Raw genomic sequence first — 13,831 nt, 5'->3', positions numbered from 1 at the left:
CACATTTATTTGTCACGCCTCTTTCCTGCTCTAAACCTGAGATAGCATTTTCTGGGCGCTTCAGGATTCCCGAAAAAAATAGTTTGCTAGTGGTAGCTTCCACTAATTATCTCAAAACGAGACCATTTTCTTAAAAGAATCCGAAATTTAAAAACGGTTGGGGTTGAATAATTGTAATTGAGCAGATAGGGAAAACAGCGCCTATAATAACGATAATGATTCACCCTGTATGATGTAATTTCAATTTTTAAAGATTAAATGTAGTCGCTAATTTAGATTGGGCACAAATAAAATTCGAATTCGAGGTCAATGTGGTTTTGTATCAGAATTGTTTGATGTTTGATTTTGTTTAAATAATCGCTTTGTTTATTTTGATTTCTAAAAGTAAATTTAAAGTACGTGTTAAAAAGTTTGGGTCATTTAGAAATAATTGTGTGTTGTCATTGTAAAAGCATATCTCTGGTCAGTGCGATAAGAGTCGATTATCGCTGCGTAAAGCTAATTAGTTTCCAGATAAGTAGATATTTTTTCGCCTAAATAATCACAGGTGTTTAGTTTCCAGTTCGACACCACATTAATATATTAAGGAAGGATGGGTAGAAGTGAGGAAAGAGAACAACGTTTTAAATTAGCGAAATTTTAAATTTTTTTCTCAAATTTTGAACTTGTTTTGTGTGCAACTCTCTCGAGGTACGAACTTTCGTCAAGATCAATTTACGCATCCAAGTTTAAGGATGTGTTGACTTGTAACAAATTGACAAAATCGAAAAGGGAAGTTAAGATAGTGGCTTATTTACCGGGGGGGATGAAGGTGATATATCCCCCCCCCCCCAGAAGAATGAGTTATCATCGTAGCTATTAGGTATTTAGGTAATCCTCCGCTATCCGCTCCGCCCACTTTAAAATAAAGGCAATAATATATAGGTATATATAGAGAGCAATTTTGGTTTGGTTAAAGTTAAAGTCACTAAAATCTAAATATTCTGTAGTATTCAGTATTCACTATTCAGTGAGCGATCAGTGTTGGCAGTCAACGATTGGCTATTCGCATCGATCGGCAATTCGCTACATTGATGCCCAAAAAAACAAATTAGGTATCAGGTACTTAGTACTGCTACTGAGGTGAGGTACCTGCGTCCTGCCTTTCACGAAATGACGAAAATAAGAATTTTAAATTTTTTGCCCATAACTTTTGATTGAGAAGTCCGATCGAAAAGTACGAATTGTTTTGGATTCTACGCCCCAAAATTAATAAGAAAAAGTTTTCTCCCGAGAAATTTTGGTGCAGTCGATTTTTTGTAAAAAAGGAAGGTTATAACTGCCTTTTTTTTGCCCAGAAAAAAAAAAAATTGTCTCAGATCGACCGGAAAAAAAATAATTTCTTATAGAATGTGGCCTGTAGAATCCATAATTCCCAACAGTTCCAGATCGGACTACTAGATCAAAAGTTACGCCCTTGTTGTTTTTTGCCCATAATATACCTATTATTCAAAGTTTTCGTTGACTAATGAAAAACAAAGCAATAAAGGGGCCTGTCAGCAGTAAGAAATAAAATACCGTTCTAAACGAATCTTTTTCGCCTGTACAATAATAAATAGATAAGTGACTACCAGCATCAGCAACCTGCAACCCAATTTCTATTTCTTCCCCCCCCCCTTCGCAGTGGGTGACTGTATGTGCCACGAACTTGTTTTAATTCCCCCCCCCCCCCCCCCCAGAATAAATTTCTACGTACGCCACTGAAGATAATACTGATAATTCCAAGACAAATGTTTGGAAATATTTCGTGGACCAATTTAAAGACTATGTTCTCAAAGTGACAAACATTTTCACTATTCAAACGCGAATACATAAAACACTCCGACTTTGCTCGTTTGAAATTAGCCACATGCAAATTATTGTCGTGAGCGAAATCCTTATCTCCCCACCCAACGATCCTTTTGCTCTCCTAAATAAAACGATTAGATCAAAGTTAAAAACGAATGCAATTTGTATGCAATTAACTTGATCGAGATCGAGACCTACTCCAAATTTATGTACACGCCCGAAGCTCCCAAAAAAGCTGCTTCTCCGAGTATCATTACATCATATCCAAAGACTTGAGGTTAACCTTTTACACGAAGAGTAATAAATTTAACAAATAGACTCGAACTGTGATCGCGTGTGAAAAGTTACAAGAAATCGTACTTACAACATGATTAACACCACATTTGTATGTAAGATTAGTGATAACATTACCGTGGTGTAATTTGAAACCTAACTCATAATTACATGTTGAAAAATTACGAAAATATTTACATTTATACGGCCCACACCCACTGCTGATGTGTATTAAGATCACGGTACTAACCTGTAACTTTTAAAACTGAACTAAGGCTAGGAACGTGTGAAAAGTGTTCAAAAACTGTGTGCAACTCCAAAGAAGTAAAGACATTGCACGGGCAAGTTAATTTCTGACTGAAAGTACTGCACTTGAATTAGATTAGACTGACGTATGTTTGTTTTGAGGCAATCCTAGCATCGCAATTTTACCGTGGCGAAAAAAAATGACTAACTGGCAAAACGACTTTTGTTAAATTTATGTCTTAGCAAGCTCGCGACACAAACACCAGCGGATGGACTACTTCTACTAGCCTAAGAAGGGAACACGTTCATCCCAGCAAGGTTTTTGAGACTTATAAACAAAATGATACATTTTTGCAAATATCTTTTGCGAATATTTATGCACATGTGGTGGTAACGATAAATCAAAGTCCGAGATGGCGATTTAATGGATTAGAATGAAAGCGTGACTTCCTGATCGCGATTGTTGAAGCTGGTATTCGAATCCTGAACCTTGTAGGTCGATCGTTTTTACATTGCAGCATAAACTGCTCCGCCGTAGTGGGTAGAGTATAAAATCCGACAGGAAAATCTAGAAAGATTTTCAGCGTGCTATTCCATTCATTCTCAAACCAAGAACAAGTTTGGTAAACTGCCACATAAATGTGTGCATACAATAAAATGTAAACGCAAATTATTTTAGTTAGGAGGAAGGTCTCGAAACTCGAAACATGAATCTTATTGACCGCTTCCATGTTGATTTTTTGAGAGCTTTTCGTTTCCAACTTGCATAAAATACGACCACTATTTTAAACAACTCACAATTTGAGTACATTAACTTACTTTCAAACCGTTAAAAGCTCCGCCAGAGCCTGTTTAAAAAATTGTAACTTTGTGTCCTTTGGCCAAACTACTGGAATATACAAAAGACGAGGGATTTTTTTTAATAACTCCACATTCCGTGTGCGGTCCAGTAGCATTATAACACAGCGGTGCCCGTGAGACTTCCAAACTAAACAGCGTAAAATAAAATTTAAAAAACAAGTCTTAGAGCAAAATTGTACACAATTACCGTCGCCATGTTCCTAAAATATTTTTGATCACCAGGAGCGTGCTGTATCAAACTGATGGAACCCCTCATCATATTCAATTAATGATTTGGAAAGTACTTCGCTGTTATTATATGTGAGTTTTCGGATTTTTTTTAGAGAAACTAAATCGCACCGGCGGTTAAGCTTTGCGAGTGTCAACGTCAGCTAAAAATCTAATAACAGGTCGGTTAAAAGAACGGTTCCTGACCTAGTTTTATCCTTTCAACCCCTAGCACGTCAAGTAAAAGCTATAATACGTAAAGTACGTCCTGAAAAATCATACACTGTCTATTAACCCATCGTCAACAGTTAAATTTGTGCAGTTGTTTAGTCGCCTCTTACGACACGCAGTACTCTCTGCGGTAGGGTTATTCTTTCCCGACCCTACACGGGCGGAAATGGCCGATCGATACAAAATGCAAAACTTTCATATCTAATAAAATAGAAAAAAGAACATATTAATTATACACAGGGTGTTACAGACCGAGTGGGATTGCACCTTATTATTGAAGATTAGGTTCAATGAAAAAATGTTTGCAGTTTTGTGTGGTGCTTAAATTCCATTTAGAAAATGCTGGGGCGATTAAAGGTTATTTAAAAACCCTCGATTTCCAAAATAAGTATCTACTTACTCTTCAATTACAAGCTTTATGACAAACAATGTATGAGGTCATTAAAAAAGCGACACCGAACAATATAATCCAGTATCTCGGTCGGTGCTTAGTAATCTCAAAACTTCAATCTTTTAACGCCTCCTTCCGTAACATGCTGTGCACCGAGGCAAAAACTAGTCAAGGAAATAGATGTCAAAATTGTAAAAGGACAAGGGTAAGGGTCGTAAATCGATCATATCGACGCAGGCTTCTTCTAGATCATAAATTATATTTAAGTGACCAATGAAATACTGCCTTCGAACAATAATATTCTTCCACGTTTCATTATGATTTATTTACTAAAAACCATCATAAATTTCCATATCTAATTACATATGGAGGTAGCCATTTGGCTTGTTAAAACTTAATAATACGGCTACATGCGCGCTGTCCATATCGAACTATACGAAATGACAACGTTCAATTAAAAAGGAAAAAAAGGGATTACGGTAAAACCTGAAATGCCATAAAAATTGAAAAACCTGCCATCTAATGACACTACATTCTTTAAATTACGGTAGCGATGCTTTTGCAGATTGAAACTCGTTATTTAAACGACAGACCCATTACAAAATATTTATTGCGATAACATTTTGGGATTACACTGATTTCGATTTGGGTTTTGGGTACAGCTTAATTTTATAATCCAGTATACACAGATGACATCTGTTTAAAATTCTCGGGAGTTGTCACGAGTTAAGGATAGTACGACGGATTTGTTGTATATCGTAAATAAGCGTCCACTATTTTAACAATTCGATTATAAAAAACCGACCAGTGCTGTTCCATTTTTTACATAAGACCATCGAACAAGTTCGTTTCTGGTTTATTAGAATAAAATGTTGTTTACCTTAAGGAGTATGCTACAAATTTTGGATGTAACGACCCTTTAGCAACGCGTTTCAGTTATCGACCATAATTTCCAGGTTAAATTATTCGTTCTTGATGACTTCTTACAAAGTATTATGTAACTTGTTTTGGGCGCTCAAAATTTAAAATGAATGTTAATAATTAATTTTGTGAAATGAAATATAGTATGAATAATAGGATGAAATGTGTCTTTCTCATCTTGGGTGATGAAGGATACTCGCGTTTCACTTAGTTGATTACATTTCTCCATTCTCTCAGTTTCTGTTAAATTATGTGAGAATATTTCTCATACTTTATCTCGAATCTGCCATCGAAAGTGGCCTCAAATTAAAAAAGTGAAAATTTGTTTTAGGTTCAAACCGACATTATTGCATTTAAACCAAAAAATATGCATACAGAGAAATATTTTCACTTGTTCTAGTAATAATGTGCTTTTGCAAATTTATGCCACCATCGAGGGAGCCACCACAAGTGTTGGCACAAGTGTAGCAATTTTGCGTCTATAGGCCGATCACCTTTACTCCCAAACATTGTACTCCAAATGCAGGAATTCTGGAGTTAAACTTAAACTTTTATTCAAATCAAAAAATCAATGAGAATTTGTAGTAAAATTTCACGAATTCCACTATCAATATAACCCAAAATATTATAAATGTGCACGAGTTTAGTGCTCCGGTTCACTTGGGCAGTGGCGGATTTCCAAGACCGAGTAGCAGTAGGCCCAATATGGAGGGTACGAACTCCTACGTTGTGAAATCGGTTCTTTTATGTGTTGGGGAATTGAATAAAATGATTAATTTTGCGCGTAATATAAGAAAAGACGAGAACAAATAAATATATTACGCATACAACAAGGCAATACCAGGAGAAAACCTTCTTCGGGACAAAAACCCTGGCATAGCGCGCACAAACTTCAAATAAATAATCTACGGCAACAAAACGCAAAATAAAACATCTCAAATTGTACGATAAAAATGAGGTAATCGAATCAAATGCAGTTAAACGAATTCATAAACACACCACACGAGACATCATAAAGGCAAATGGAAAACACGATACGGCAATTTTAGTACAAAAAACACATTAACACCATGTACAATCAATTGAGAATTTTTCTGCGTTTATTACTAAAAAATCAATTTCATGTACTATGATTCTACAATTTTTGATTTATTGTGCTCATATAAATTCTATACGCTAAAATGCTTCTTAACAAAAAGAATGGAAAACACACGTCAAAGAATAGATCGCGGTTACGCAGAGTCACGGTGGTATCGCGCAGAGTCAACTGTTTAGCGCATTTTTGAAAAAAAAAAACGCTATTATATTCGTCATCGCTGGCCGTCTGGCTGGCTAGCCTGCCGGCTGGCTGTCCGGATAAGATCTCACAAAATATCTGCTATAGGGTAAATGTGCAGGTTCTAGTCTATTTTGAGATTACTCGTGAGATCGATCATTTTAAACTTTGCTAATAAAATAGTGATCTGTATTACCAAAAATGCGTTTTCGTCATGCATATTCTGATTTACAACTTGTTTATTTATAGACGAATTTTTCGAAAATTTTAACGGAAGGTCGTACTTATAGATCTAAATTGACCGCATATATAAAAAATAAATTGCGCATGTTCAAATTCAAATTTTTATTCGTGGGCCAAACTTTAACTTATTCTTATAAAAAAACACATTGAAATCACGTGCCATAAAGTAGCTAATTTTTTCGAACAAAGACCGTTAATGTGGAAATTCGCTTTTTGTAAATCGTTTACGAATACTTTTTTAACTTGTTACTTTCGTTCTCATTGGGTTAGGTACCCAACTTCATATTTTTACTCTTTATTTCAAGTGATTCACAAACGCTTCACGACCAACCTTATGTCTTGAATTTTTATAGCAGCGATTGAGCAATTAGGCTTCTGATTACTAAAAGTAGCGTACCTGGTAGGTCAATTTTTGAAAATCATTTGGGGAATCAAAACGTTAGCCCAATGCATGTGAGTCATTTTTTGAATCCCTTGACTTGTTCGAGAGCAGGCTAACCTTAATGTGTAATAAACTATACTTAGCAAACGGAGAAATGCGAAAGAGACGGCTGTCAAGTCTTTACAATTTTGTTTATGTACCGAAATTATTTGAAGAATAGCAAATTAGCTTTTACCATAGCGGGAAATCCAAATTGGAACAGATAAGAGGCAAGGTAGTTGTTTTATGCGAATAATCAATGTTTTGCTTCTAAAGAATTTGTTTTAAATTTAATGACTTTCATGATTCCACTCGTTTAAAAGTACCGTACAATAGGACACAATGAATCTAACACAAACTTAATCAAGAACGGTGCTTTATGACCACCATTCCTGTTTAAAGGAGATGCCTTCAGATTTTCAGAAAAATTGACGATTCTGGGGAGATAGGGATTTACGTGTGCCTATTGTTTTTCTCTATGTGTAGGTACTTTTAAATGACAAAACCTCTGAAGGGAGCCTAATTACTTTGAATATTGTTGCTTTGAGGAGGTACCTAATTGCGCATAAAAACTTAATGATTGTTTGATTAATAAACTATGGTTCAGAAATCCTTAAGAGAAAAGGAGAACATTTTTCTTAGTGGCCCAATGTGCCCCTTATTCCCTGACCAACCATTTTTGTCCCATAGTTTATTACTATCATTAGGCCACGTCCTGTATAGTACGAGGAGCGGTTTCTACAGGCCCTTGTTGAAATTTTAAGTAGTTTCGGTAGTTACACAGTATTTTGGTAAAAAAATTTGAAGTGCGATCGTTGGACAAATATACTGTGGACTTTCCTAAAGGAAGACTTGGTTTATATTTGGCAGTACTACCACCCACTGGAGAACTAATAAGGACAGCCTTGCCACGGCACCAATTTGAATAAACCGAAAGTAAAATTAAATAAAATATGTCTAATTTAAATTATATTTATACATTTATTCTTCATGCTCTACCTACCTCCATATGAGAGCACTTCATTATAAAATGGCAAACCTTCCAGGGAGCAAAATAATATAAATATCGAGTTAATGTGGTGCACAAGGTTGACCTTTGCTTCAAATTTGCATAACCACGTACATTTAATTTTCCAATTTTGGATAGTTACAAATAAAGCATAAAAACGCAAGCAAGGCACCATAAATCTGATAGTGGGAGGTACAGTTACCTATAGACAGCAGATAAAGTGCCTCGAAGCATATTAGAATTTATTAATATTCCACAAGTTAGGACAGTACAAAGAAGGCAAAATATAATTGTTTTGGGTAATTTCTGTTCTGGTACGAGAAATGCACGTCTGTCATTTTAAACCATTCATTATTCGAATAAAAATATCTTCAATACGTAGACTACAAGTTTAAGCAATTAGGTACGGATAGAACCAGTTGTGGTATGTCGCTGTATGTGTAATTTACATTTCATTTCTTTATTTCTTCATAAACACAGAGCAAGTATTAGCGAACTCGACCGAAGAAGTGTCATTTGCATAAATTCAACTTTATTTCTGCAAATATACGTACAGCTCAATTTTGCTACCAGACTGTTTTCGATTATCTGATTGTAAACGGATAAAGCGTAGAGATCGTGATGTAGTACCAACAGTTCTGTACTAGTAGGTAGGTAATAACAGAAACATGCCACCCAGTTTGTCTAGATTTATATATCAGTCAAGATTTGCACGTTCTTTGTTAAAGTAGCGGTTTCTAGCAAAAGTCATGTAGACGATGACATAACACTTACGTGCTTCAACTTGGTAGTTCCACTCAATTAAATTTGGGCAATGAAAGATCGTGCAACAAAAGGCGAGAAAGTGGGCTAAGTAATTGGTGCGCATCTTGCGACTACAACCTCAATAGTCTCGATATAAGTAGGTACACGTTCATGTGCTATTATTGGCTTATTTGAAAATTTCAAAGTGACTGGAGACGAAGGAGGGTTTATGAAAAAGAATAACATTCTCAACGAAAGTCATACAATTTGAAATGTGGATATATTTTTTAAATCATCTTTATTGAACTGTAATGAACGTGTATGTGTACAAACTTGATCAAAGCGGCAAACGGACGGACCACAATACAAAGCCATAAAGAAACCGCACAAAAATGTGAATTTTTACTTCTATATAGATTCCTTGCACAGGGTGGTTCGTTGAAAAGCAATCATAGTTATTTTCAGACAGTTAAAGTAGTGGTTTCCGAATACCTCTCAAACACGTCAACTTTATGTTCCAGGAAGACAAATTTGATGAAAAACTTATTTTGCAATGACCTCAATTGAACTATCGATTCAGCAACCATATAATGTTACTTAAAAAATCAAAATGATCCCGAAACTCTGTTTGCGAGGTTTTAGGGCCACGAACGATTTTCTCCAAAAAATAGCCTACGGTCAAGTACTCTCTTCTCCTTTCAAGAGAATGCTCGCCTGATTCGCATAGTAAGCTTTGTATTGGGCTTGTATGAAAAGCTCCAATGAGTGACCATTAGACAATCATTGGAGCTTTTCATACAAGCCCAATACAAAACTTCTTATGTATATCAGGCGAACATTCTCTTGAAAGGATTTTCTTGAGTCATTGGGTTTGACAGGGTGCCATTTTGACCCGAATTCTTAAAAATTTTTAGATCAAGTGTCGAATATTTCCTTTGAAGCCAACGCGGTAAAGGTTTTGAATTATTAGATGTCGCCAGGCTGAGTCATACAAAAATGTAGGGAAATGTTGGCGTTGCATATAAGCAAGTTTCTCTGCCTCACCTGGTATATAAACCCATATAATTCCATCGTAAACATTCAGAGCCAATTTTCTTACCCACACTTTTGATTTTAAAAATTCAAGATGTATTCGAATTTTAAAGATAGTAGCAACTTACGAGAATTTCAGTGTTATGTTCGATATTTATAATTAAGTGTCTCTGTTATTTTGGAGATCACCGACTATAGGATTTAACAAACCGTTGCATTTTCTTTCAATTATTATATCTAGTAGAATTAGGATTTTCATTTAAAAATTGGAAATAACCGATGTCGCAATCTTCTGAAGAGAGTGGAGTTTGATTTTCGATGACACCCTTAACTGAATGCGATAACATACAAATATACATTTGAGATATTTTATTTTGTTGTGGTAGTTAGAAGTGACCTAATTACATAGCGTGATACAAAGTAAATTATACACCGAAAATGTTGCCTAACAACTATAAAAATATAAATTAAAATTAATGATCAGCTATACTGTTCCTTTACTAGACTTTATTTATTACACAGATTGGGTTGTACGCTACGGGTGTATACCGCTTAATTAAAAATAATTGACATACCTTGACATTTTGGTGCTGATTAGTATATTATTTGAAAAGAAATGTTACAAATATTGAATTTACTTATGGTCATAAAGTAGTCCAAACCACCTCGACTACTTTTTATTAATGCACGTATTTCATATGTTTAAATAATGTTTCGTGCTTGTGAACTTGTGCATTTGGTACCTATATTTAATGTTCGTGATCTTTAGAAGTGAGGCTCTTCAAGAATTTACTATAGTCTCCAAGAGCCTCTAAGAACATTCTACGGGATTTTACGGAGATAGGTACATACACCTATTATGGTTTAACAGTATTCAAAACTCTTCTAAAGCCTTCAAATGTTTTAAGGGCCGTCAAAGTGTCTCCAAGGTACCTACTTCTAGACGCTTTTAGTTTTTCAAAGTCTTCAAGAGGTTTCAAGAATCGCCAACAAATCTCACGTGAGTTTATGAGTCCTAAAAGCCCTTAGAAATCGTTATGAGTAATCATTAGTTTTTTCTCTCGTCTAATTGTTTCCACAGTCTCCTGGAGGCCTTTAGAGCCTCTATCAGACATTAAGAAGGTGCTTAATAAGCCTATAACGTTTAATACCCGAATCATGAAGGTCCTACGAACCTTGAGACTCAAAGTGAATTTAAGTGTCTTTAAAAGTCTTTAGGGGTTTTAAGAGTCGCTAACAGTTTCTAAGAGGGTCTTCTGGAGGATTATTCCTGCAATGACATTCCATTTTTGGAACGTCGATATCACACGGAGAAAAATGGATTGTTAAAATCATACAGTAAAAATTATATTGCAATCATTACGAGAAGCTATTATTCAATCATTTTGGTAAAAAAGGAAGGCCTTTTTTTTCAGACAAAAAAATTGTCAGATGACAAAGACTGCTTTTCGCGCCTCTCTTGCATAATTTTGGCAATTTCCGGCTTTAAACCTCTGCTGCCGGTGAGCACCAGTTTTGCTATAAACATTACACATTTGCAATACGGTTCAAATTGTTCGATTAATGAAACCAGATCTACGAGATGCATTAGTTCGTAAGCTGCGATTGTTTTCTTTCGAAGTGTCTGATCCGTGAGGACTTTTGTTCGACTCGGATTGTTTCTATTCCGCGACACATAAAAATTTAAAAGTGCATGTTGAAAATTTTTATTTGGTGTGAAAATGGTCGTACGGTTTATGAGCTTATAAAAGGGAGACATTTCATCTAGACTTACAAAATTACATACCCGCCTTCGTTGTTTTGTGGTTTTGTACCACTTTTATCCGAATTCTTTTGGGTTGGAGCAAAGAAAGAACTTGAAAATTGAATTGAAGGTAGTAAACGACATTAATGCATTGAATTAACTCACGTAATACTTTTTTGAGACATGGAGGTGGAGGAGCTTGTTCACTTTTTCCCGCCTTTTGCTTGAGAATCTATAATTTATTACTGCCCTGTTTTTTTTAGTTAAATAGTATCACAAAACCATTTTTCAGATGGTTCTACAATTCACCGCGATATAAGAGACCAACTTATGTAAATACAACAAATTACCTACCAAATTAAAGTTTTTGTTATCTCCCGACTTTCTAAAGATACAAACAACAAACGAGGTTATGTTGTGGTGTATCGTGGAGCGGCTACAGAGACTGATGAGGCATAAGCTGTAAGAAAGTGACTACGTTTACGCCAAATGAACGTATTCGGTTCTAGCAAATCCGGTTGAAATTCGCGATCGCATGTATGGTGCATGCCATTCATTATGCCTAAATTTTTTTTTTTTCGTAAACCATCACAGATAGCGATATTCATCAAGAGACACAAATGCTTGCAAGTAAACTGTCTATCAGTGTCTAAAAATTCAGAACCGTCAAAATAGTAGTTAAAAAGTTTTAGACCTCTTCAGATGTGGATGGTCAGTATTTTACCACCTACATAGCAACTACAATCAAAACGATGATATCACAAAGACCCTTTTTACATTAGACATTCACATCCCGACTTTCATTTTAATCGGCAAAACCATTTTCCGATAAAATAAAAATAACGATTTGTTTTTTGAATCTTTGGCGATAGATAGCGCCTTACCGAAGCACTTTTGGATAGAGGTAAGTAGGGTTAAATCGTCCTATTTTGATACCAAGAACCCCTGGTAGCGCGTTGTACAGACCTTTTAGAGACATCCTGTAGAATGTGGCCTGTAGAATCCATAATTTCAAACAGTTCCAAGATTGGGCTACTAGTTCAAAAGTTACAGCCCTTTGAATTTTCTTTCGAAATTGGTTTCTAGTCTATAACTTTTGATTGAGAAGTCTGATCGAAAAAGTACGAATTGTTTTGGATTCTACGCACCAAAATTAATAAGAAAAAGTGTTTTCCCGAGAAATTTTGGTGTAATCGATTTTTGGTAAAAAAGGAAGGTTATACACTGCCTTTTTTTGAGCCCCGAAAAAAAAATTGTCTCAGATCGACCGGGAAAAAAAATTTTCTTATAGAATGTGGCCTGTAGAATCCATAATTTCAAACAGTTCCAAGATTGGGCTACTAGTTCAAAAGTTACAGCCCTTAGAATTTTCTTTCGAAATTGGTTTCTAGTCTATAACTTTTGATTGAGAAGTCTGATCGAAAAAGTACGAATTGTTTTGGATTCTACGCACAAAAATTAATAAGAAAAAGTGTTTTCCCGAGAAATTTTGGTGTAGTCGATTTTTGGTAAAAAAGGAAGGTTGTACACTGCCTTTTTTTGAGGCTCCAAAAAAAATTTGTCTCAGATCGACCGGAAAAAAATTTTCTTATAGAATGTGGCCTCTAGAATCCATAATTTCAAACAGCTCCAAGATTGGGCTACTAGTTCAAAAGTTACAGCCCTTTCAATTTTCTTTCGAAATTGCTTTCTAGTCTATAACTTTTGATTGAGAAGTCTGATCGAAAAAGTACGAATTGTTTTGGATTCTACGCACCAAAATTAATAAGAAAAAGTGTTTTCCCGAGAAATTTTGNCTTTTTTTGAGCCCCGAAAAAAAAATTGTCTCAGATCGACCCGGAAAAAAAATTTTCTTATAGAATGTGGCCTGTAGAATCCATTATTTCAAACAGTTCCAAGATTGGGCTACTAGTTCAAAAGTTACAGCCCTTTGAATTTTCTTTCGAAATTGGTTCTAGTCTATAACTTTTGATTGAGAAGTCTGATCGAAAAAGTACGATTTGTTTTGGATTCTACGCACCAAAATTAATAAGAAAAAGTGTTTTCCCGAGAAATTTTGGTGCAGTCAATTTTTGGTAAAAAAGGAAGGTTATACACTGCCTTTTTTTTCGGACAAAAAAAAATTGTCTCAGATCGACCCGGAAGAAAAATTTTCTTATAGAATGTGGCCTGTAGAATCCATAATTTCAAACAGCAGGGTGTGTATATTAGTTGCAATAATCTAAGTTACTTATTAATACAAAGCGGAGATGTTAATTCAACTACTCCCTTATTACAAAAGCGTGCATATGAGATGGTTGCCGTTACATACAGTTTTTTTGTATGAGTTAAAACAATATATAGTAAAACTAGCTATACACTTGCAACAATATGTATATGATAAATTTGATAATTCTTCATAGCTA

At 35.2% G+C, this 13,831-nt stretch overlaps 1 protein-coding gene and 1 long non-coding RNA gene across 3 annotated transcripts in view; one reads left to right on the top strand and one right to left on the bottom strand.

Moving 5' to 3' along the window:
- Positions 1-13,831, top strand: part of LOC116167798 — an 80,180-nt gene that overhangs the window by 49,583 nt on the left and 16,766 nt on the right. The gene's annotated exons all lie outside the window — the stretch shown is intronic.
- On the bottom strand, positions 11,469-11,625 carry LOC116167801. Its single transcript, XR_004144648.1, has 2 exons — positions 11,592-11,625; positions 11,469-11,537 (listed from the first exon to the last, which is right to left on the bottom strand). It is a non-coding gene; the product is annotated as an uncharacterized LOC116167801 (long non-coding RNA).

This window comes from Photinus pyralis, unplaced genomic scaffold (genome assembly GCF_008802855.1).
Source record: "Photinus pyralis isolate 1611_PpyrPB1 unplaced genomic scaffold, Ppyr1.3 Ppyr1.4_LG4, whole genome shotgun sequence".
Classification (NCBI taxonomy): Eukaryota; Metazoa; Arthropoda; class Insecta; order Coleoptera; family Lampyridae; genus Photinus; species Photinus pyralis.
The sequence above is the reverse complement of the archived record's forward strand: the minus strand, read 5'-3'. Positions and strand labels throughout refer to the sequence as shown.